Source organism: Alligator mississippiensis, chromosome 9 (genome assembly GCF_030867095.1).
Source record: "Alligator mississippiensis isolate rAllMis1 chromosome 9, rAllMis1, whole genome shotgun sequence".
NCBI lineage: Eukaryota > Metazoa > Chordata > Crocodylia > Alligatoridae > Alligator > Alligator mississippiensis.
In genome coordinates, this window is record NC_081832.1 from 71973977 (window position 1) to 71996872 (window position 22896).

Genomic DNA, 22896 nt, shown 5'->3' on the forward strand with positions numbered 1-22896 from the left:
TCTCTAATTAAACTTTTTCCTCTCCCCTTCCTCCTCCCTAAATCCAGTGGCATTTTTCTTTTGACTTCAGTAGGTCCAAGATCAAGACATAGCAACTTATTAGGGATAAAGCAAAAGTTTGATATGAGCAAATTTTTCCAGACATAACGAGGTGAACTAAAAGCATTGAGCAGGGCTGAATTCTATAGATAATCACGCAAAAATTCACATCAGCTATCAAAACACGGAATACATTTCCAATCAGTGCAATCAAATGTCTATTCAGGGCAAAGGAGTGATGTTTGACCTGAACCCAGAAGACTCTTCCTTTCCCAAGTAATATATACAGTAATATTTTATTTAAGCCAGCAACTGCCTTCCTTCACAACGTAAATTCAATCTGACAACCATTAATTAGAAAGAGAATTACTTATGTTTATCCCAGTTGTGTTGGACAATGGCTGTGAGGGCATCGTAATACAGGCTGTAATTCACTCAGGTTTCTTTCAGCTGTTAGATATATGCTGGCAGACAGATGGGCCAAAAGGACTCTCTCTTACGGATTGTGCTGCTGGCTGTATTTTCTCTGCACTATAAAGCATAGCACCTCTTTATTTGATATTGTTAATATTCTTACTCCTGCTTTAGCATCACAATTGTGAATGCTGGGGAACCTATTTCATTTATGAAAAAGGAAATGAAAATACCAGTGCTTATTGAATTATTATGCCCGAAGTGTGCATTTTTTTCCCCAGACATACAGTTCATTAGATGGCGTAAAGCAATGGAACTCAATTACTTTGTTAGAGCCTTTTTCAGAGCCCTAAGGGCCAAATCTTGCAGCTCCCCTGTGCAGCTGCTGAATACCAAGTGCACTGTAAATGTTGTGGTTCAACTACACTAGGGAAGGAGAGACTGACTGGTGGGAAGCAAAGAGAATGAGCCAAGAAAAAATCTCACAGTGCCTGGGAACCAGAGAGCAATGGCAAGCTGGATGTCTCTGGTCCCTGTATCTCCCTTAGCTCATCTCTACCAACACCGATCTTCATCTCTGTGTAGTCAACATTCAAGTCAGGCTGCTACTTATTTCTGCCTTTCCATCCACGCACCGGTTTAAGGAGGAGACACCAGCAAAGGTATAGGAGAAAAAGGCATTGAAGTGAGAATGTGAAATCTGGCCCATCGCTTGCCCTGATGTTAGGGATATTCATTTTGTCAATCTGAAAAAGGGATCTCCCACATCCGAAGGTGAGGGCCTCAATCCCTCACGGGAAAAAAGTCATAACCAGTTCTAATTCAGCTTGAGCAAAATACCCAGGAGGGAAAAATTGCAGCCTAATTAGCTAAAGTTCAACAAAGTTATAAAGCCAATGAAACAAGGTCTGATACTGGAAAGTGTCAAGCAACCTTACCTAAAAGTAGGGCTACATGCGCCAGTTATAACGCTTATTAGTGACTGCAACCTACCATGGAGAAAAAAATTATTGGGCTAGGAATCCCTCTTATCACAGTTAATATTTCAGCAGCTATTAAAATGAACAGCTCAAGTGAAAAGGAGAAGGACGATGCTAAAATGCAACAATCAACATGAAATTAGCTGTCACTTTTACAAAGTGCATCCATGCCAAACAAGGTGGAACAGAGCACGAGAAACACTAAATTAACCTGTATCAAACACTGGCAGTTCTCTACATCTTGAAAACAGCCGAGTGTGCTGATGCCCATCCAATTTGAGCACTCGCTACAATAACTTCAAGGAAAGAGATCAAGGAAAAGGAATCAGTATGAGTTCATTTCGCTTTTGAGATAAGCATGGCACTTCAGAGGAGGATATAAGAAAATAACTGGAGAGAGGGATAGAGACATGGATTTTAAAGCGAGTAAATTATAAGGGCAAATGTAATTGCCTGGCCAATGTTATGCAGACCTGTTGCAGCAGGGAAAGGAAACGGTTCTGAAGTCAGCTTATACTAAGCTCATGTTGAAGCTACTAAGAATTGCAAGGCGCCCCTAAAGACTATTACAAGAAAAAGGTATTTAGTTATGTTAATGGAGCGTAACCTGTTAAAGCCAGAACAAGGACCTAAAGACCTCAATGAACAGTCAGGTGAATCTTGCATTTAGAAACTGGTTGGTGAGTCAGACTTTGTGTTACCTATTACTCATGGATCCCAGATTTTCTCTCCTTTCTAGTTCTGAAGTTCCTGCTGCTTTTTTCATCTTCTGAGGGCACATTTATCTCCACAGAAACCACCTGTGTAGCCGAATAGACGGCTGGAGCTTCAGGCCGGGCACGACAGGAAGCTCATATGAACTCTTCAGAAAGCAAAGCCCTTGACTGGATGGAAATGTTCATGGTATTGTCAAATGAGGGATCGATTTTATTTTAGAGGGCGCATAAGGAAGATGGTTTCCAATGAGAATGGTTTCCATGGTGTTTTAGGAATGTCATCGACAAAATCAAAACACACAGCAGGCTGCAATGTATGCCTATGAAAGAGATGCAACAGCAGGCCTAATATTTATAGGTTGCTTCCTAGCTGTATATCGATACAGATCCAAACTTAAGGATCACTGCACTATTCCTAGAGAAGAGTTGTGTTTGGACATGATGGAAGTGATCCATATGCTATGTTGTCTTCTTTTAAGAAGTGGAGATAGGTGATAGGACCTAAAATTCACATGTGCCGCACATAGCTGAAAGGATTTCGGTTTGCCAAAAGAAGCTTAGGCATCCTTCCATTTGCTTCCTGTTTCATCCCTCTTTTCCCAAAGCAAAAAAGTGCACTTTTTCACTCTACTCCATGACCTACCAGCAGAGTAAATGGGGTGATTTCAAAGAAGCAAGTATGTCGGCATCTTAGCCCACAGCATTCTCATCAACCCATCCTAGAGGAAGACACCACTGCAATCAACCAAGTTTCGAAGGATACCATGCACCTGCCAGTGGGCTAAGAAGGGTAAAACCTTCCTTTTGAGGAAATACTCATAGAGATGCTCTCATTAAAAAAACACCCTCCCATCAAAGTAAGATGGTGAGGTTTATCTGCAATTCCTATTTTGATTGATTGTGTGAGTATTAGGTTAAAATATATATATTGCCTCCAAGACAGTAAGACAAATTAGAGCAATCAAAGCTACCTTTATCCCAACATTTTATGTTTTTCCCCCAACAAATCCAATTTTCCATATTTTTTCCCAGGAAACAAAGGAAAATGGAAGATGAGTTTGAAAACAACTTTTTCCAAAACCTTTTTTCCCTCCTGAATTTCAAGACACCCACGCATGCTCTCTCTCTCCTGCTGTAGGCTATGCCCAATAAGTCTGAACAACCTGATCAGAAGACAATATTACTCCCACAAAGCACACCTTGCCGTAAGCCAGAGAAATTCTTTTTGACCTTCTGTTTCTTTGGCTGCTCATAAAGCAACTTTGCTTTCACTCCCATTTCTCGTCTAAGGTGGGGGGAAGAAAAAGCTCAGAGCCACTTTGGGGAAAATAGGTTTTCTATTGAGCTAGACACTCGTTGCATATTTTACCATTTAATTGAATTATGCGCAAGGCTTCAAAAAATAATATAATGGTGTGTTGTAATGGATTGAGTCATTAAAGCACAGAGACAGGCGCCAGGTTTGCAACAATATCTTAGCAGCCAGATAAGGGTTTAGGAGATTCAAACAGCACGTGCTACTCTCTCTCAAAACAGGATCATTAGGAAAGGGGGCATATTTTTCCATTCTTTTGCACATTTTTTTTTTCTTGACAGACTTTAGTGCCAGTGTTGTTCATGAATACTGATTCTTGTCTCAATCATAGGGTCAAAAAAGGTGCTTTCCAATAACTACCCAGGGACAGTTTGAGTAAAGCCTGAGTAGGTAATGAAGTAACCACTCCAGCATTCCCTGGTTGCAAATGACCCATAGCTTGTGTATTCCAAGCTGCATTGATATGTCAAAGTTCATCACATGCAGTAGGTGAATTCATATAGATCTGCTCCTTCCCATTTCATTTGTATTCTGTACATAGCAAATGGACTAATATTTGCAAGACCATTTATATGAATTATGCAAAATTATATCAGTGCTGTGAAACACATGCACCCTTCAGCTGCTTATGAGGATGCTGTTCAGGAGTGTGACAGTAATGAAATGTTTTAAAACTTCAAAAAAATAATAACTTAAAAAAATAATAATAATAATTCCATGCATGCTGTTATTTGGCATTGTCAGGTCCCATCAGCACAAGAACACACAGTGTGCTGGACTACCTTTAGCTGCTTGTTTGAGCTCAGAGCGATAAAGACACCTTGATAAAAAGCATCAGTAGGATTTAGTGTAACCACTTTCCAAATCCCCCTGAAGATATATTGTGTAATTCTTTGAATAATATGCTGGCATGCATCAACTAGTGCATCTCAAGCAAAAGTAAGGAAGTTGTTCTCCCGCACTGCTCAGCATTGGTGAGGCTGCAGCTGGAGAACTGCATCCAGTTCGAGGCACCACACTTCAAGAAGGATACAGAGAAGCTTGAGAGAGTCCAGAGAGGAGCCATGTGCATGATTTAGAGGCCTGAAGAGCAAGCCATATGAGGAAAGGCTGACAAATATGGGACTGTTCATCCTAGATAAGAGAAGACATTGTGGGGGGTTTGGTGGCAGCTTACAAATATATCGGGGCGAGCATCAGGGGCTAGGCGAACAACTATTTAGCAAAGAGCCCCAGGGGAAAACCAGCAGCAATGGCCATAAACTCCTAGAAGAAGGTTTCAGACTGGATATAAGGAAAAACTTCTTCACAGTTTGTGAGACCAGACTCTGGAACAGACTCCCAGCAGGGGTGGTGCAGGCATCTATCCTGGAGATCTTCAAAAGGAGACTGGATGCACGCCTTGCTGGGTTATTTGACCCCAGCAGTATTTTCTTCCCAGAGCAGGGGGACTGGACCCAATGATGTCACCAGGTCCCTTCCAGCCCTAAACTTCTGTGAATCTGTCAATAATAATGATTTTTTAAAAACTTCTAGGAACTTTGAAATCTGGAGAAACAATTAAACCCTATGTTACATCTCATGGCTTTTTAATAGTAATGCCTTTTTTTCAGCTTCTTAAAAACCCTCTTGGTGATGATCTTTTCCCCCAGTTACAAAAATATTAGGATCAAATCACATGGACAAATATCTGCGTATCGGCTCACAGACATGAGAAGGAGCTAGGCTGAAACAACATATGGTGATAGTCTTATATGAGAAGTGTTTTGAATTAGCTGCAATGGGCTGTGGTTTTAAGGGCTTGCTTTGGGGTGTGGTTTTAAGGATGCAGCTGAGAAACTCTAGGATATCCCAAAAACTTAGAGAAATGTATTGTGTTTTGATATTTTCCCACCAATAGTTTTCTCCTTTAAAAAATTGCACGTTGGGAACTATTTATGCTACAGTATAAGAACCTGCTTGATTTCAATATCCATGACTCCTGTGGAGGTTTTGATTTCCATCCCTGTTACCAGGCCAAAGTGTGCAGGCATCCTGTATTATTTGAATGATTTTGTCCCGTGTATCCTTCTCTTCCCTCCCCACAACCACCCTCAACTTTTGATCACATCCTGGTGGTCCTGAAACTAAATTTGCTCTTTCCTCTGCTATAAAAGCCAAAAACCGACTTTTGAATTATTGGTAAATGATTCCCTGCATTTACTTATCAGACGCTGTTGATTATCTAGTTGGGAACTGCAGGCACCATCAGGTAGAGCTAGGCCACAAATCTCCTTGTGCCTTGTAGTGCCGTGGGTTTGATGCGCTCTGGGAAGGGATTCATCCTCTATCTGCTTCTACGGTCCTAGAGACACTTGGGTCAAACAGAGTAGATCGTAAGGAGAGGGTAATCTGCTGTGTGCTTTAATGAGTCTGTTTCTTAATGATAAAACAATATTCATGTTAATGAACCAAGTAATCAGGTTTTGACCTTGGCTGTTGCCAGCATTCATTTAGCTATGATATGGATGGTTTCCTCTCACATACATGAGTGCGCAATAGGTGAATACTTTTCTGATGAAGAATTGACTTACCCAGACCTAGTTCCGGAGAGACCAAAGCTATTTGGGAATATGAGACTAATCATTTCAGCTAAATAAGGGGGCAGACATTTTTTGTCGAAAAGGTCCAAGTATTGCATTGACAAACCAAGTGGTGGAAAAAAGTGTATATGCCCTTTCCAAATTGAAAAACATTTTCAAAATACAAAATGCTGACTTTTCATTTCAAACTGGCATTTCTTTTGCTTCTTTTAAAAGTCAAGTTTTAGAAGGCAAAACAAAAGCACTAAACAAGCTCAAACAGAAACAAAATGCTTTGCTTCAGGTCAAACAAGATGTCTTGGGTTGACCCAGAAGAAAATATTTCAGGCTCTTTCTTTGCCAAAAACACTTTATTTGGCCACAAGCTGATTCCTTCTCCCCCCCCCCCCCTTTTTTTTTTCTTTTTAAGGCCCCAGGCCAAAAATAATCCATTATTCACCCACCTCTAGCGCATATGCTACAAAATTAGCTCCGTTTAATGACAGTTCTGCTACTAAGTTACTATTCTACTCCAGAAAACGAATATATTAAATCAAAATAATGTTACAGTTACCTCCATCAAGCTCAGTTTATGCAACATTTTGAGGAGGACTTAATTGACTAGCCTCGCAGACATAGGGAGGACTTTCAGAAATGTCCTTCATTAATGAACCTGCGTAAAGCTAGAGCAAATGACTATGGCCCACCTAAAATTCTGACTTAGTGCCACTAATGATGACATTTTCCAGGGTGACCGATAATATACAATTAGCACTAAGCTGAAAATGACTCTCTGCATCTTAAAAGCATCACTGAACCTTTTCCAAGGCTGCCCAACCTATTTATTAAGCACTAGCCAAGCAGAAACCAAGCACAGCTCACCATCCCCAAAGTTGTTTTTGCTCTGGGGACCTTTTTGCACTCTCCTCTTTCCCCTTGCTGCATGCACGAGTAGCAGTCTTTCCCCCTGAGTTTCAGCCATCTGCTCTCCCAGCGCTCTGACAATGGAAAATTCCTCTCTTTGTCTGAAAAGGTGACCCGCATGTTAAGTTTAGCTGACAGACTTACGGAGCGTCTTAAAACAAATTAGCAATGCCAAACAACAGAGCGGGGCTTTCTAAGTTTTGTTACAGGTATCCACTGTCCTGTGCACACCCCCACCCCCATTGCTTTTTTCACTTTGCTTTTTATGCTTACCAGTACATAATTTGGTTTATGTAGCTTCTTATACCTAACTTCTGTGCCCAGATAAATATAGTTTGAGGGCATCTCAATGCTTTTTTCTATGCCCTGATCCCACCGTGGGATCTACTCTTGCCTCTCCCAGATTCTACATCTGTACAGGAGATCACTTTGGCAGATCCAGGTACAGAATGACCACCTACAGCAGTTCTGCTGAAATAATTTGGCCTTGCAAGCTGAAAGTCAGCAAGTTCTTTGTAAAGCCAGAGTCAGAAAACTTAAGATAATTGATTTTTCATAGATTTATGTAGTTCTTTTAGTTTTTCTTCCAATTCCCACCATGCCATCTCTTTTCTTTGAGATACCCTAATCAGTTTTCCTATACGATGTGCAGGACACAAGCAGCCATTCCATTATGTTGTAGCAACATAACAAATTGCCCGAGATGGGCTGAAGTACTTAACACGATGTGCTGGCACGAAGGCAAGAACTTCAATGATGTTCCCTGTGTATCGCTTTTTATTGCCCAACAGATGTTGAATTTTGATACAACATGCCATGAAGTCTCATTTGGAAGTTTTATTCATTTTGGTTAAGATGTGAATACTATCACATGGACTAGTCACTGGCTAAAAGACAAGAACTGCTACAGAATACAAAGTGGAAGCAAAGAGCCATCACAAAGGTAGGAAGAATCTTGGGCTAATCCCATTTTTGTGGAGTTTAAGGAGAATGACTGCAATCCTGTTTTCCCCTCCTCCGAGGATTACTGGGATGGACACACACACACACACACACACACACACACACACACACACATACCCCTCCAGTTAAACAGATTTAAGATGCTGATACTTAAACTAAATCTAAACTTCATTAGCAGCTATGGTTAGACAGAGACCATGGTTTAGGTTGTTCCTCTAACATAAATCCTAAAAGTATTGCCTGATTTTGTCCAAAAAAAAATCACAATTAAAAAAAAAATCACAATTTTACATTCCACCTGTAGACTTCCAAGCACATGACAAACATGTCCGATTAGCACAAAATAATCTTGGTCCAGATCATGTGCATTTGGCTGGCTAGCCTGCATTTTCCAACAACATGATTTTACATTAGAAAATCCTTATTTCCTGTGAATTGAATTTTTAAGAAAATTACATGAAGATCAGCAACAGTCTCAATGGGAAAGAAGTTCCCATCCAGGATGTAATTTATGTTCAAAATCAAAGTGAATATGTGTGGCCTAGAAAAAGCAATATCTCAGGAGCTAAGGCACACATCTAGGATACAGGAAGCCCTGACTCAAGTTCATGCTCTGCAAAATTCGGATGAGGAGCCTCCCATATCACAGAAGGATGTCTTTCTATTCTAGGTAGGTAGGTCTCTCTCTTTTGCATGCATGACAATGTTTGTTCACAGTCTTTTCATTCTCCACAGCAGCACAGGATTTTTTTTTTTAAACCTAAAAATGTTCACCTGATGGAAAAAGCATTTCCTTCCCAGCTCCAGTGACTAGAAACTGAAACTTTGGAGGAGGGGACAAAAATTATACAACACTGTCACTTTAGGACAGCTGTTCATCAAGGCCTACTCCCCAGCTCCTGAGTTCTTCAGGTATTTTCTACCTGCAGGAACCAGATGTTATTACCATTTTAGTTTGCAAAGCTCCCTCTGACACCATGCCTTCAGGATTTCCCCATAGGGTATTCAGTGACCAAGCACAGTTGCTCTCTCTTCTTCTCACAAGTGAAGATCAAGTGGCATCTAAACTGAGGTCCACTCCTAATGCATCAGGTGTGAATCATGTAAGTGCATTTCTGGAAGATCTCTCTGGGCTACTAGTCCTTGTCCACTCAGTCCTGGAGTCTGAAATCTTTGCCCACAAAGCAACTCTTCTGGAGTCTGAAGGAAAAAGACAGATGCCTCAAAGTGGCATGCTGCCCTTATTTCCCTTCTAGATCAGGAGAACCAACAGAGGAGAAAATATGACACATGATAATTATTCTGCATCTTTAATCTGCATTAAAATATAGTTCAATGAGCCCTGTGTCTAGGCTTTCAGCATGTGGAATCCCACACACGACTTTAGAAAATTGATTTTTTTCTATTGCATCTGCAGTTCTGTGCATAAGTTAAACTTTTTAATGAACCAAATCCTAGCCCATATCAAACAACTGAATAGATTTCAGAGCTGCAAACATGCTGAAAATGACTGTTAAAAACACAATGAAACAGTTAGAGGCACAAAAAGCAATCTTCCCCCTGACCCGACTCACTTTTGAATATTGAAATTCCATTTCAAGGACTCTCATACTTTCCAGCTGGATTGATTGTCAGCACTGCTTAAAAAATACCAGTGATAGATGGAAGTACTATTGGTTCCACACAGCAATCTTACATTAGGGATAGGATTCCTATAAGTAAAAATATGAATTTCCATACAGTTTCATGCTCTAGTTGCCCCATGACTTGCTGCCCATGCCTGTGGTCTTAACAATCAAAGGTAGGGAAAAGGAGGAATAGAAGCAGGTTTATAATACTGCTTCTGGACTTCTCTAGGGCATGCTCAAAATGGAGCATAGCACAGCCCACCACTCCTCCATGGTCCCCTAAAACAGGTGTAACTTAGTTGTGATAATCAGCTGCTAGATTTGACCTTGTATATGTTGCACTTTTGGGGACAATTAAATGGCCAAAGTCAAATCCTACAGATTTCAAATGACATTTAATCAGGAAGCAGTGACTGATACTCAGGATTTCTTCCAAATCATTACCAGTCCAAAGAGACTGCACATTTACAGGAAGAAGAGGATCAAAAATACCAAGGAAGCAGGTGGGAAGGGAGACAGGGAAAAAAATCAATGAGGGTGTGAAAACAGAGTTGCCATTTGCAAGGGCTAGGGACAGAAATTACACATAAACCAATATAAGTGATCATAAACTGGTTCAAATCTGTAACATAACAGATGGAAAAGCAGCCCAGCCAGGGAGCTCTGCAGGCAGGCATGGTGCTGCAGCTGCAGGTCGCCAGGGCAACTGGCTAATCAGATAATTAGCCAGCACCTGCAGGTAGTCAGATGACTGGGTGCAGGCAGGGCTTAGTCTGCATATAAGCTCCAGACTGGGGCTGGTGGGGTGGTCTTTCCTTAGCTGTCTCCAGGGTAGGAGTTTTTGCCCAGGATATTGGGTTAGTGAGGCCTTATACTGCTGAAGGGGTAGAAGGCTGCCACATGTTGTTGGGGTTGTGGGGGGTTTGTAGCTCAGGGGTTTGTGGTTATGTTCTGTTAATGTGGGTTGCAGATGAGGCTATAGGGGAGGTGGAGGCCTCATTAGTGTTGGGGTGGGCACTTGTCTGTCTTAAGCCCTCCCAGGGGCATGCCCAGGACCTGAATGCTTAGTGAGTGTAGAGAGGCCAGGGTGCAGCTGCAGACGAGCCAGGGGCTCAGTGCCTAGAAAGGACAAGGGAAGCTAGTGCCTCAAAGCCATGTCCAATACATTAAAGGGGTAGAGGCCAAGGCCCCAACAGAGGGAATATACTGGTAACATCTGTGAGACATGGTGTGTGGTAAAGGGGAAGGTTTGCAAAATTCTTCACCAAAAAATTAGAAAATTAAAGTAGTTTTTCTGGAGTCTTTTTTTGGTTGGTTGGGTTTTTTTGTCATGCCAGGGTATATGGAACCAGGTCTCAGAGTTGCCCAGGGTCTGGGAAAGCATCTAGGATAAGAAGTACACAGAGTCTGTGTACAAGGAAGCTAGAAGCCATGAGGTCTGTCAGAGGAGCCGAGTCAGAGATTCAGAGGGTGAGGCAGAGAGCAAAGTCAGAAGGCCAGCCAGGCTGGTTAACCAAGAGATCAAACCTGGAGTTGGGTTAGAGAGCCAAAGGGTCAGAACAAACTTGGGGTCCATGAGCAAGCCAGACTGAGTAGCTGCAGAATCTGTCGGGGAGCCAGTAGAGGTATAAGCCAAGGGTAAAGCAACCTAGGTCCAGATTCTTCTTCAAAGTCAAGGGTTTTTATAGGAAAAGATGAAGTTTCAGCTGACCCTGGCCAGCGACTCCAGTGGCAGTGTGGGTAGATGGCTAGGCCATGATGGAAGGATATGACCTTTGGTATCCCTGCTAGGTGCTTGGCTCAGGAGGTAGCAGACTGGGAGGAGTGGCCATGCTAGACGGGCTGAGGCCCTGGGTTTGAGGCTATGGCCTGACACTTCGCTTGTCTGCAACAGCCCAAACGTCTTCTTAGATCTCATTTAAATGTCAGTGTTCACACTCCCACACTAAGCAATGATCTTGGTCAAGAGCATTAGGAACACAGATACCACATTAATTGATAAAACAAGGCTTAAATGAATAGTGGAATAAATGATAAATAGATTACAAATGTGACCTTTACACTAACGATTCTTTCTGGAAATGCTAACCACACAGTCACAAGATATCCAGGGCTATCCTAGAACATAAAGATCCTTAAAAGTTTAGCTAAAGATAAAGGCTGAGTCATTCATGCAATGTTAAATTCTAGCCTCTGGTACTCAGGATTTTGTGTCCAGGACTAGAAGAAACTGTAGAAATACCCCATTGGTTCCAAGTTACTGATGTGTCCCCTATGAGCACAGTATTTGAGTGCTTCACAGTTCCCTGATTACACTAATTTTACAAAGGCTGGACTATGACATGGGTGTAGGTTGTGGCCATTTACGTAAGATCACAATAAAGGTATGGGGCACAACAATGTATTAATCCTAGGGTTCTTGCCTTGCAGAATGCTCTGAACCATTCAGCTTGCCTCTCCCCCTCTTTTCCATTGCTTTCAAGTCAATATTTATTCCTTTATTCAATCATTTTAATGTTGCAATACATCTCTATAGCTGCATACATTTTATATCCTAGACAGTATCAAATTATAGAAGTAATATCCTATCCATATATAGTTCTAGTTTTCAGCCTAAACCTAAAAACTGTCAAGCACAGCATTTATATACAAGGCATATAAATAAAGTAGCCATATCCATTAGTTTGAATCCATACAACAGTCTTTGTTGAATGGGCTTTTCCTTTCACCTGATTACCATACTGTATGCTGCCACCAATAAGATGTTAAATCAAAACCATTCTGACTATTGCTAGTAACTCTGTTGCAATGTATAAAAATGTCCAGGGCAGATGACAACCCAAATGGTAACAGCTCACATAGGCTCAGTTTAATAGGACAGACTGAAGTATAGTCTTGAAAAAGGGCAGACTATACTATGGGCTACAATCTAGGACATTTATTTTGAAAAATTCCTGCCAAGACATACTGCACAGGGTCAGATCTTGCAGTGACTCCAGGCTTTCACCCACTGCAAGACAAATCTCCGGCACATGGAGTAGAAATAAGAAGATATTGTATAAAACCATGTCAAAACAAACAGCAGCAGCTAGGGACTAAAACCATCCATGCAGCAGAGCAGATAGTAAATGGGAGTAGGGCGATAGTCATTGAACTGCTACACTGAACTGTGACAAACAGCTGCCTCTGGTGTGCTAATTCAGGTGGCAATGCGATGGCACTACTCACAATGCCCAGCTTAACAACTAAGGGAACAATTTCGATCTGAGAAACGGGAAACAATCAAAAGTCAAGCAGGGCCTGTGTCAATGTCCATTTAAATTAAGAGAAAAATTGGGAAAAAAAGATTAAAAGGTCTGGTTTGGCATTTTTAAATGACATGAATCCATCTTTCATTTCTAAACTAGAAGTTTAAAAATGTATGTTCTCAGAAAAAAATGAATAAAAATTGGAAAGAGACGTTTCCATTAACCTAATGGCATTTTGGGTGGGGAAGCCAGTTTTGTACTTTTAGACTTTTCATTTTCATTCCAATTCAGAAAGGGGGGGGGGGTGGAGAAATATAATGGAATTGCACTTCAAATGGAAAATCCAGTCTGTATGCAGCTTGAAGAAGTCAGGCTGAGTTGGGCCTAGTAGATATTTCAGTACTGGAAGGCTTAACTCGAAAGAGAATCTGCTAGAGCCTTCTTCATCAGATATATTCATTTTGTAATAAATCCAAGCTAGGTCCCCAGAAAAGGGATCACAGAAAATGAAATACTTCTCCACCAAGGACATGTAACAGGAATTTTTCAAGAATATGTTTTCCTTCTGCAGATACAATTTGCTTCTATAAAATTCACAACAGCTTCATTGCACCTGCATTTGACTAGCGATTGACTAGTCAATCTGAGCAACCAGGGCTCTGGCTTAGTCTGATTGGGGCAGAACTGTGCTATCAGATGGATAAATATTCTGATTTGTTGCCAATTAATAGGGGGGGGGGTGGAACAGTAGCAAGTTAAACCCACGGACAGGGAGCCCATACTTGAACCCTTCTGAAAAATGTATCCCACAATCGACAGCCACAAAATCAGTAACACGTGGTTTCACCCTCGAATCAGATAAAAATTAAGGATGTGAAATGCTGTATTAGGGTACTGACACTTAAACAGCCCTGTCAGCAAATCCTTCAGACTGTGAGAGACGGCATCTCTCACTCTGGCAACATAGGATCAGCCAATATTGTAAATTTGCTGCTATGTCATTCGGTGTAGCTTTAAAACATGCCAGGTGAAAAGTGTCTCACATCATTATTTGGGTCAGCTAAACTAAATCTAGCACATCCTTCCATAAGTAAGTACATATTATTGCCCAGGATCTTTTCCTAGCCTAAACCTAAACTATAACTTAGCTGAGCTATTCACCTGTCGTTCACTCATGGCTAGATCCTGCACCACTGAAATCAATAACCACTGGATGGCTCTTAAAGATAATGTTATTCCGCCTGCCTCCTGTGTTTCTTTCCTCTGAACTCCATTTAATTGGTCAACTACAAAGGCAAAACAGGCCTTGACTCCAAGCAACTGCAAAAGTTAAAGGAGAGGTTAGGAAGGAATACCTTTCTTGTAGGACTTCTAAGGGGCTCAGCAAACTAATATGCAACCCTTCTTGACCCTGTGCTGTCGACAAAAAGGCTTGAAGCAAGACCTGTGAGTTTTGAGTGGGAGCGGCTGCAAGGCTACAGGACCTACTCTACTGATTTTTAAGAAGAGATCATGGAAGTTACTCTTCAATACCCTTTAATCCCCGTTCTGTGCAAAAGAATCAGAAAGAAATCAGGCGATGTGAATTCTTCTGCATGTAAAAAGTTGAAGGGATAGTGATTTATGCAGTATGAGGTGGAAAATAAACTTTTTCGAGGGGAGAGGTAAGAGGAAGCTCCAGTACCAAAGTGCCTCTCTCCTGCTGGCTGTGAGAGTGCCGAGTTTTATATTGAATTGGATTTCATGCTTAAATCTCTCTGGGATCAGTGAACTTTTAATCTAACAATACCAGAAATGCTGTACAGATAACTACTCTGTGACTATCACTAAATCTTTAACAAAACACAGAAGAGACAATACAAACAGGTTATTTTTAAACTGTTGTCGGACCATCTGCCCAATCACACAGTGCTGAAAATATACCCTGCATGTCTTATATTTGAATGGCACACTCATTTGTCCAGAGCTATCATATTTGCAATCTGAATAGGTTTTTCTCTCCAGCGATAGGAGATTGAATGATAGTCCCTTGTGGTCTCAAATGCCCATGCTTCCCTTCTATAAATTATCTCCCATGAAATACTTCAATTTAGCTCAGGTTGTTGATAACCAGTTTGATAAACTACATCACATTTTCACGTTAGAGAAGAAAAATAGTCTTTTCCTCAGTTTTTGAAATAGAGTAACCTATTTCAACTTTCATTTGTGCAGAGTAGGACACATGCATGTTTTCTCTGCCTCTGACGTCTTAATAATATCATGAGACAGAAGATAAAACTGGTTTTCACTCTACTGTGAAGTGTGGGTTAAAACTGATTGTGATTCTGCAGTCGTTCATTGATCTAGTTTTTCATATGGTTGCTCAGCCCTTACTTCTCTCCGCATTCATTTTCACTCTTGTTCTAAAATACTAGTTTTATATTGGAAAACCAAAGGTCTTAACTATGTGTTTATGATAAAAAATATAACACTTTCACACGTTATTTTTGGCCTGCTGGGCAACAAAGCAAAGTTAAGTCATTTGAAAGTTGAGCAGGTCCACTGTACGTGCAATAAAACAGGCATCAAGCATCAAACCAAGCAGCTCTGAAGTGTTCAGGCTTTTAAGGCCAAATCAACAAACAATAAGTAAATTGAAGTTCAGCATGACACTCTATTAGTTTCAATGGAGAATAGTGTTAGTGTGATGTTCTAGCCAAGATGGTTCAAGAATGAGGTGAGAGGCCAGGGTTTCATTGGGTAATATCTTTTATTGGACCAACTGCCTAGTTGGGACAGCGTTGCGATGGTCAATACTAATTTAAACAGAAATGCAATGCACTGGCATGTGTTGCAACATGGAATAAACTGGGCTGCCAAAGTGTAGCTGCAGGGGTCAAATTCTACCCTTGAATACATATCCCCGTGAGAGCCTAAGTATAGTGTGATTGCCTACTGATTGATTTGGATGTTAAACAAGGCTGTTATATTGAAACCAAGATGAGTTTATGGCAAATAAAATATCTATCAATATAAGTTCTAATACTACCATGGGTAAACTATGTGCAGTATCACAAAGGGCATGTTTAGGAGAAATTGTAACAGTCGAATCCTTAACAAGCAAGCTGTCTGTCATCTTGCACTGGCTCATTTGATGTAGCTTTGGCCCCAGGCACTCAAATAAGAGACAGCATTCTGAAGTCCGTTATTATTAGTATTATTGCAGCACTTTAAGAGTCATGTTTCAGGCACCATGAATACACAGAATAAGTCATGTGTAAGGTCCTTGGAGCAGGAGCTAAGTATAAAGCAAGGAACAGATGGCTACAGGCAGACCTGGGAGCACAAGGAAACCATAAGAGAGTAATGGCCATCCGTCATAACACATCAGGGGTCTTAAGTTTTTAAAATTTTTTGTAGGCATCACAGAGATTTGAATGAGGGATTTCAAGGAGCATAAGGTTGCTTCATTGATGTTTCTGCAGAGCTCCCAATGGAGCACAAGGATGGCATTAAGGGACTTGTTTGCCCATTTAACAAGTCGGCTATTGAGATGGGCATAATAAAGCAAATCAGGGGTGGAAGTTAACCTCTTGATGCTGAATAGGATACAAGTAAGGTAGGGATAGGCTGTGAAGAGCAGCTTACAACAGAAAACAGCACACCACAGAGATGCAGAGAGAGGTTGACAGAGGAAGAGAAATGGCTAGGGAAGTGAATTTCCACTACACTTCTAGATAAATAGAGCCGAGGTAAGACTGAATTTTTTAAGGGCAGAAAAAAGGATATTTCAGTAATCAAGATCTGAGGGAATAAGAGTCTGGACAGGAGTTTTAGCCTTGTGGAAAGATCTGAAAGGAGGCATCCTGGAGAGATTATACAGAAACAGTCTGCAAGATTTAGCTGTACTCTGGATATGAAGGCTGAGGTCAGAGTTAAAGATGGTACCAGAGTCAAAGATGGGACCCAGTATGAGACTGAGAAAGGAGTTAGCAAGGATGGCATGGGAAGAGGATCAAGAGCTTTGTTTTAGCCATGTTGAACTTGGTGATGACTAGACATCCATGAAGGGGTATTAAAGAAAGAAGCTGTTTTCTTCTGGGCAGGGGATGACAAATGGGCAGGGGGGGACCCAACGACTAATGCACGTTGTGAATCAGTGTGTTAATAGACCAAAAACGTTTCAGTAGTCCAGCCATCAGCCTGTCATGCTACTCATTGACAGTCTCTTGAATGGAGTTTTGCTAATAATCCTATTGGCTGGTAGTAACTATAGTGCTTATAATAAGTCATTCAGCTTGTGCTGCTTATTGGGAGAGTAAATTACTATCTTTATAACATTTTGTGTTAGATTTGTCCACCTACTGTTCAAAAACCACTTCAAATTTTAATGACTAAAGCAAGATCTCTGCTTTTAAGACAAGTGCACACCAACAACTACCCATTCAACTCATTTGAAAAGAAGCTGAAATTATAGATTTTAAGGAATACAAGATTTCTGCTTAAATGGAAAATTATACACTGCTTATTATTTTTGCAGTGAAATATACACACTTTGGTAATTAGCCACACACTCTACCCTTTGTCAGAGCCAAAACACTTAGCCAGAGATTAGAAAATGTGATTTTAACAATAATACTGTTAAGATTTCACAATACAAGGACCCAAAATGACTACTTTATAGCCACAGTTGAACAGGGTTTTGAAAAAAGCCATTTCTAATGCTTGTCAGTACAGTAGCTTGTGTCACATCCTTTGCTGTATATTATTGTACTCGGCTTCCAAATAGAAACAGATTAGATCGGAGAGCCGTGAACTCTATTAACATACAGAAAACTAATAGAAACATTTGTAAGCAAATTCTGTTCTCCAGTTTTCATTTTCAATGGGTATGAAAGAGTTGGAGCAACGTACAAGAGTATCGCTATCAAATACCAAGAGATATCACTCCAGAAGTTAATAGTGTTTGCAGAGTACATTTGCCTGTGCACCGTTACCATGGCCTGGTTTCTTTGAGTTGGTCTTAAAATTTACCTCTTTCTATTTCTTTTTTGACATTTGCACTTTCTGAAGCTATGCTTGAGTAAATTCACATGCCCTTTCCCTCTGCTGTAACAAAACACATTTCTTCTCAGCAAAATTGCAGTGGAACATCTGAAAATTGTTGAAAGCAGCTTAAAAATTCTGAATCTATTGCATTCGGCGGCTGCTTTTAAAGTGAAAGTCGGTATACCTGAATTGAAGGTTCATGTTGGACATATCCATGGATATAGGGCTTGAGACTTCAAAGTGCCAAGACCCCTGGCCATGAGCCAGTACTATAGTGAAGCACAAATCCCAGTGAAATCAAAGAGAATTCAGATGCTTAAAGTGAAGCATACGTTTAAGAGCACTGCCATACTGGGATTAGACTCTTCTCCCCATTCTGGGATTAGGTTACAGTTTAGTGCAATGTAAGGTCAAACAGCATAAATCAAATACCAAATGCAGGGAGGTAAAGAATTTTATTGTAAGGAAAGGTGAAATCAAGCGATGGGACAACATGGTATTAAAATGGCATTTGTTAACAGCCGATTTTTAGCAAGTACTAGGTTGCTATGAGCAGTGCAGTCATCCCAAAGGAGCTCCAATAAAAACCTTCACAAGACACCGTGCAATGTATTTTGTTTATATTTCCTATAAAAAAGAAAAGCAGAGCTGTTTTAGAAAATTAATTTTTTAGCTGTTCTAACTCTTGCATGTCACCGTCTAGAATACTAATCTGGTTTTGGACAACTTTATGGGCTTTGGAAGGAGAAAGAAAAGCAACTCTGCAATTCTGAAACCCTTAAAATGGTCAAAACTAGCTTTCTGTACAAAATAATGGGATGATCTCAAGGACGACATATTGTGATGTGATCTGCTGGAACCAATCAACAAATATTATACCCAAAGGAGAATTTCCAGCTCTTCAAGAATGTATGTGTGCACACAAGTATGTAAGACAGGAAATGTGCCTGGAAATTTTCCAAGGCAAATTTTGCCCAGCCTAGCACATTTCATTTGGAAAAAACCCAAGGACACTGGTGTGATTGAGAGAAGCAAAACTGATCCCAATAAATGCAAACTATCGTCCACAGCAACAAATTTATAGTCAATAATTAGAAGGTTGCCAGAAATATTTCATTTCTCTTCTGTACTCTTCCCCATGTAATCAATCTAATTAAGTAGGAAAATGAAGTGTGTAGCACAAATGCAAGTTCTAGGTGGAAAGATGTATATTTTGACAAGCCGCTCTGACCTTACCTCATTTGTCAGGCTTTTCTACCTGGAAATTCTCATATAAATCTTTCCAAGCTTCTTATTCCATTGCCAAAGTGAATCAGCATTTCTGGGAATAACTTCCTCCTGAGAAAGATGACTCTATGGAGAAGGGGAAAAAATGTTTAAAAACTACCTCCCTGAAAGGCCAGTTACGAAAATAAATGCCAATAGATACAGGCATTGCTTGAAAAATCCCACACCTTTTTTTTTAAATTCTTTTTAGGGTCCTCTGAAACTCCCTGCCTTCATTTTTAAGCAGTCATAACATTAATATCTAAAGTACATATTCACAAGAGTCCTTTTACTAACTACAGCACACAGGTCCATTCTAGGGAACTTGTGTTGAAGTCAGGACAAGCCATGCACATCAAAAGCCAAATCTGTCCTCAGCATGAAATTATATATTTATTCCATTTTTATTTCATGGTGAGGTCAAATTTGGTCAAAGTACATATCTATATCTATAGATATATAGATATGTAATCCAGTAACATAGAGACATTTGAGAGTCTGGACATTTGCAATGTCCAAACATGTACATTGCAGGGAAAATGTCCCATGCTTCCTCACTTAAAGCTTTAACTGAATAATAGAAGATGATTGGTTCTCTTGACCGCATGCTATATGGTGTAATTTCACTAAGACGCACACTGTGTAGTCTGGATCTGGACCTTAGTGGACAGGCACCTGCAGTGCAAGAACTGGGATCACTTTAGGCGTTGACTTTCTTGTTATCTTCACCGGCAAGGAAGAAGCTGAGGAATGGGCATAACAACTGAATTCTCTCTTCACCAGGAGATGTAGGACGCTTAGATCATCACTGTTTAGACCACCTGTGACAGATGTTAACCACATTGCTTAATGCACACTTCAAAGGTCCCAGGTATTACAATGAAGAGCACAGTGTAGAATTAAAGGAATTGTTTCGTGTGTGATTGCATATAAAGAAAATCAAGGTGCCGCCTTTATTTGCCCCTTCCTCGTGCATATGCATTACAATGCAAATTACATGTCACATTCTTTCCTCCAGCGTCCCCGCTTCATCCAGTGCATAGGTTAAACGGCTGACATAATGAGCAGCTACGCTTTGTTTTCTCCTCATTGTTCCACACGTGGCTCTGGGCCATATTTACTGCACACTATTCAAAGCCTCCATTCAAGACAGAATTATTCATTCCTCAGAGGCTTCTCTGTGTCGCTAATCATTATATTATCCAAGTGCTTTATAAACATTAATTTATCCTCCCAAAAATCCAATGAGGAAAAGACGTAGGAATAGGCCATTTTACAAGGCAGGAAACTGAGAAGGAATAACTTCGACTCATTTGCTTCGTAGGGATGACCTGCCTGCATTAGTAGGAGCTGTGAAAGGCTTGAGCGTGTCCAGCAAAAAGGGAATCTTGGGAGATTTTAGTTGCAATAATAAGTGTTTCTGATGAGGATATGGACAATGTAACTGTCCAGTGTCTTGCAGCCTAGCCAAATTACCATGTATTTTCATGGGGACATGAACGGATACATCCCTGATCACCTGCCTAAATTCAAGTCCCTATTCTAAAATACAGGGTTTCTAAATTTGCTCAAAGGAAAGCTTGCCAGAGTTATTATTGTTGTTATTATTTAAGAAAAGCATATTTTTCCCTGTCTTTGTCTTTGGAAGGAACTGAACAAAAGAGGTTTGACCTAAGGTAAATGTGAAGGATGGGAAATTTCAGTCTAAATGGCTAATGTCTGGCAAAGAAGCTGACTAAGTAGGTGGTTGCCTATCCATGCCCATGCCTTTCTGAACCAGTTAGTGTAATGTGTAAACTTCACGCTCATGGACTGAGACCATACTAGGGCACCTTGAAACACAAGCATCCACATGTTAACCCAATGGTTCCCAATGACTTTACTGGGAGTGGAGTGCAGTGGCAGCAGTGGCCCAAGGGCAGGGGTGGTGGAGCTCCCGGCACACGGTGCAGCTCGTCCTTTGTGTGTGGCACCACCGGCATTGCCCCCAGGGCCCTCATTTGGGTCTCGACCGAAGGTTGGGAACCGCTGTATTAAATTTTGTTAACTCACACTAAGTACCCTCTCAAAAGTTACGCTAACTTTCAGACAAGGGATAACTCTGGGCCATACTACCTAGCATATGTTAGGGTAACTTCAATCTGCTCTGTGGAGATAAAACAAGCAATATGAAATCCTCCAGCATCCCAGGATGCACTGCTTCCAGCCCCCCGCCCTACCCAGGGCAGAGATAGTGCCCAGGTGTCCTGGCACCTAGTCCCACCCCTGCCCACCAGCTCTAGTGGTAAGTCAGAGCTGTGCAGACAAGAAATGGTATTAACCCTGAACGTGTGACTGTTCACAGCACATTCTAACTTCGACACCTCTCACCATGCCACAGATTTAGGATGGTCTACGCATAACGTGTAACTTCACCCTCTGAGGTACCACCTTGCCCTACTTTCTGCTTAACTTGTGAGTAACCACTTCTCTGCAAAGTTATAAGTAACTGAAAAAACAGAGTTATAATTAGAAGTGCAATATGACCTTAATAGATGGCACTGCCTATATTAGAACAGAATAAAATCATTACCAAAAAAAATGCAAGTCAGATCCTTGGAAAGTTTGAGTTGACAAACCTCAAGCACCTGAAATAGAACTCTGTTGATGTACCTGGCTGAAGATCCGGCCTATTTTGCAAAGGAAAATTAAAAAAGAAACGATGTAACACCAATCCGTTCAATTAGAGGTACCTCCATTAAGGCATTTTAATGGAGGAAACATAGCATCACTTCCCATTAGAGATGAACATTGCGTACATTCACCTTTTGTGTGAAATGTGAGCAGGTAAGCAAGCTGAAGAATGTTCAGTGACTTTTATCTATTATTCAAGAGGTTTTATTGCCTTACAAGAGTCAGATAATGTCAACTTCTGAATTGTTCCTCCACGTTCTTTCCCTTGACTTCTTGATTTTCTTTTCAGATCATATTTTTTTTTTCCACATTCAATTCATTTAAATCATTTAAGTCTGGATTGGCTGTAAAAGCTTTCATCTCTCATCACTACAAATCTGTTCTTTTAATATGATAGCTGAGTCACCATACAAAGGTGACTCTTTCTTGTTACATAGAAGTGTTGAACTGATGAAAAATTATCCTTGAGCTAAAATCTCCCGCTAATGTAAGAGCAAATATCCTGATCCATATGCCACTTGTTTTTGAGTTATTTTTATGAAGACAGCCCTAAAATCAATGGCATTTCATGGCAACTTGATATCAATCTAGTGTCTAATTTGGCTTTACTTTGTTTCATCCTATATACTTTTTCCCTCACTTATTGACAACATGCATTTAATGCCTGCCAGACTCAGATTAAAACCACTTTTGTTGTGCTTTTTATATACATTTATCCCCCAAATGCTTCTCACCGTTCCCCATACCTGTTCCTGGTGAACAGCACAGGGAGGGAAAAAAGAAAAATATCCTATTCACCTTGCAAAGACAATGAAGAAAAAATTGCAAAACTTGATGATTTCATAGACTGCTCTAAATACCATCTTCTGGTTTGAACCTAATAAACATGTTATTATCTATGCTGTGATAGCAATTAAACAGGGAAGAACCGTGATCACTTTTCTGTCATTAAGCCTTCTGACATTTCTGTTGGAATTATTTTCATACAAGACAGACTGATATATCCAAGCTCTGCCTTCCCAGCGGTACCTTGAGAGAGCCCATTATGACTCGCTCAAGCATTTCTTCCTGGAGCTGAAGAGGAGGGAGTGAAACCCCTAGATCCTCTGCGGAGGAAACCTTCCATAACTAAGTCCCTGGA